We start from the raw sequence: 3,907 nt of genomic DNA on the forward strand, positions 1-3,907 counted from the left end.
TCTTCCGAACCTTTATGGGTTCACAACACATCTTAACAGAGTCAGATTAAAAAGTAAACTAAGTGAAGAAGGAAAAACAATAAAGTTTGCTCAGAAAACATGAATAAAACACAACAAAAATGCATTGATACAAAATTCATACAAAAGTGTTTCAAAAAATTACAAACCCAAAATATAAATATAATTATCTTTATACTTTTCTCCTGCAAACTCTTCACCCAAACACATACAAGAACAACCATTCAATCCTCTATACTCGCTTTCACAAGCCTATGAACTCTTACAATAATGGAGGAAAATCTCTTCTAAGTCTCCCTCTTTAACCCTAATGATACTCTAGATTATTTCCTTCAACCTCCCTTTCAATACTCCTCTCCAATTCCTTTTAATAACTCCTTGAAAAATGCCTCAATTCACCCAAAAAAAGCCTCGAACTACCCAAAATCATGCAGAATTCGGCAGTGGCGCCTAAACGACACACAAATCTAACATCATGGCTTTGGCCTTCAATGCTGGGGCCTTGGCACTAGTGGTTGACACCTAAGTGTCAATCTCTCGGGATGTCATAGCTTGACTGACTCCTAGGCGCCTAGTATTTGGCATCATGGCATCAGCCTTCACAAATGTCTTTTGCTCCAATTCTTCTCCTTTTCACTCTATGTTTATTCCACTTCGTTCCAGTCATAATACATGTTATACCTGCAAGACAAACATAAAAATGCATTTCTTTAAAGTGCAATTTCATTCAGAAAGATGTGCAAAACATAAAGAAATTCATGCAATATTTTTACACATCACAAGAAATATTCAAACTTCGATTAAAAGTCATTTAGAGCACTGATTTCATCAAACTGATAGCCAAACTGATTGGCTCGACAAGAGATATCAATGATACCAAAATCAGTCCAGTCTAAACCATATCAAGCTCTGATCAAGTCATTAAATAGTTTTTGAAAGCTTTTCAGGCACATTTGGAAGGTTAAACAAATGTCGAACATGGAGATCTCACAGTTGAATCAGGTGTCTTGACAATTTGAATTCCATGAGCTGAACATCGCTTAATTTGAACATTGTTCAGACACTCAAATGTATAACAAACACCTTTCGATTGGGGGAATCTCACTAGGTCGTCCGATTAGAGTGGTTTGAATTACTTCACTAATTACAACTGAAACTCTATAAATATAACCCTAGCCCCCTTTTGAAATGGTCTATGGAGCTTAAAGCTTGAAGAAGACAGAAGTTTGGAGAATGAGCTAAAGTCCAACATCACTTCTGCACCGACATTCCAAAGAGCACTTACGGTGGCCTTTGCCTTGGACCACCACCGCCGCCCCTATCCAACTTCACAGTAACCTCTGACCAACTTTGGCCATCGCAACCTTTAGCCAACTTCAGTTATTGATGCTGCATGCGACCTCCGTTGCCTCCTCAGCCATCACTACATCCAACCAAGTTTGGCTACTGCTAACGTCAACCAACTCTGGCTGGTGCCACCTCCTACAGCCTCTGCCACCCCCTTCAGTCGACTCTGACCGCTGCTGCCTTCAACAAACTCCAGTTATTGCCACCTCCTACGACCTATGTCTCTGTTTCCAGTCAGCGAGAACTCTTGCAGTCGCCACCGCCTCTTGCCACTTTTTCATTGACTTCTCTGGCCGCCATTGCCAGTTTTGGCCACCATTGCCTTTGGTCACCCTTGCCGTCCGCTCCCTACTGCGGGACAACAACTTCTTCTTACCACAGACATTGTGACCCGGGAAACTGTGCAACCCTTCCCGTCTGTAGGGCATAGGGTTGTACTTGTAATTACTAATTTATAGCATAATATTTTAATGGGGTTAGGCTCGTGGTTGTTAAAACTCTTCGGGTTTTCTATGTAAAAATCTACGATCGTTTTTGTCTGTCGTTTCCTATTAACTCAGTGTGTGCTGGGTTCTCGTAGAACATTAAGAAATTAATTAACCGCTCTCCCGCCCCGAATTTTCTTGGACACATCAATAATTAGAAAAAAAAATTTTACGTTACCAACTACCTAACATATTAACTTTGATTTTACACATTGATGCGTGCTAGAAGATTCGCGACGATAGAGTAATGGATTATCGTTTTAGCGTTGCGCAAGGATTCGACACACACTTAGATAAAAATGAATCAACCTGTGAGACACCAGAAGTTTTTACGTGGAAAAACCCGTAAAAGGAAAAAATCACGGGGTCTGACCCAGTTATAAAAATTCAATATAAGTTGATGATTACAGAGACCTCTCGCCCAACAGTCGAAAAATTGTTACTAGATTTTCTAAGGTACGACGTCGGGCAACGACGTCTAGTTGGCGGTGATCGACGGTAGTCAACGACAAACGATGACGGTCGGTGGTGGTTGAAGGAGGTCCGCGGAGGTCGACGATGACATAGATGATGTTGGACTTGAACTCCTTCTCAAAACCTCAAGTTCCCTCTCAAGCCTCTCCCCCTCATGTGAAGGGTGGGGCTCTATTTCTAGTGTTCTAGGTGCATTAATGCAGGAATATGAAACATTTTGATCGGACAGTCCAGAGAGCTTCCCTCGATCGGATGACATTTGATGGACATTTGAGTGCCTTAACGATGTCTGAATTGAACAATCTTAGGCTCGTTGCATTCACCTTGTCGAGACACACGATTCGAGTATGAATTCATTGAATTCGACATTCGTTTGATCTTTTAAATGTGTCCAAAAATCTTCTAAAAATGATTTAATCACTTGATTTGGGCTTGATTTGACTCGGATTGGACTAACTTTGATATTATTAGGTCTGTCTTATCGAGTCGGTCAGTTTGTCTTATCGAGTCGGTCGAGTCGGTCAGTTTGACTATAAGTTTGTTGAAATTGGAGCTCTGGATGACTTTTTATTAAGATTTGAATATTCGTGCTCAAAATATTGCTTCGAGATCCGTGTCATATTTCGAGATTCGTGCCGGATGATGATAATTTGTTGATGACGTATCACACATATATCATTTTATTAAGGATGAAGATTTATATTTAGTTTTTTTAAAATTAAAATAGCGATATTTTTTATGTTGTATTAAAGATTTGAGTGGTGTTAATATAAAAAGTTAAATTTAGGGGTTAGATATATAAATACAAAAGAATTGGGAAGAATGTAAGTAAATGTCCTTAAAAATTAATATGAAGCCTCTACAATTATTTTTACCCCCTTTTAATATCAATTAGGATTTTTTGTTGCAATTATTTTAAAAAGTGTGCTCAAATGCATAAGACATTTATTGAAAATAAAGTTAATAACTTCATGGGATAATTATCATTGTTCGGACTTATTTTGGTATAATTATAAGTTGTTTATGTCCGGCTTGAGCTTGTGTTGAGCTTTCATACATTGTTTATATTTGACATGTTTAATTTTCTTGATGTTTGAATTTGATTTGCTTATGACAACTAAACTAATATTTAAACGAGCTAATAAATGTGCCAAAAATTCAAACGAGAATCTTGATTTTCATATAAAAATTTAATAAATAATTTTATAATTCTAATATCAGTTACTAATTTGTTGATTATGAACTCTAAAATCTTTGAATTTTTCTAATGAGCTACGTAATTCTTATTGATAGAGCTGCACTAGTTGAAATTTTATAAGTGAAATAGCAAAATTGATCCTAAAAAGTATATGGATGATTATTTACATAATCATATTAACAAAAAAATAATAGTAATAAAATAATCCACATTAATGTTGTTGGTAATTGAAATGTGATAGTCATAAAAAATGTACTTGTTACATTCAAAGTTATGAAAACTTTATAAGAAATATCTTTTATGACACTCTCTTTAACCATAAATATTTCATTCAAATTTATCATTCACTTATTATTAAAATAAATTTATAATTAATAATTAAACT

The sequence above is a fragment of the Phalaenopsis equestris genome, unplaced genomic scaffold, assembly GCF_001263595.1.
Source record: "Phalaenopsis equestris unplaced genomic scaffold, ASM126359v1 Scaffold000552, whole genome shotgun sequence".
Classification (NCBI taxonomy): Eukaryota; Viridiplantae; Streptophyta; class Magnoliopsida; order Asparagales; family Orchidaceae; genus Phalaenopsis; species Phalaenopsis equestris.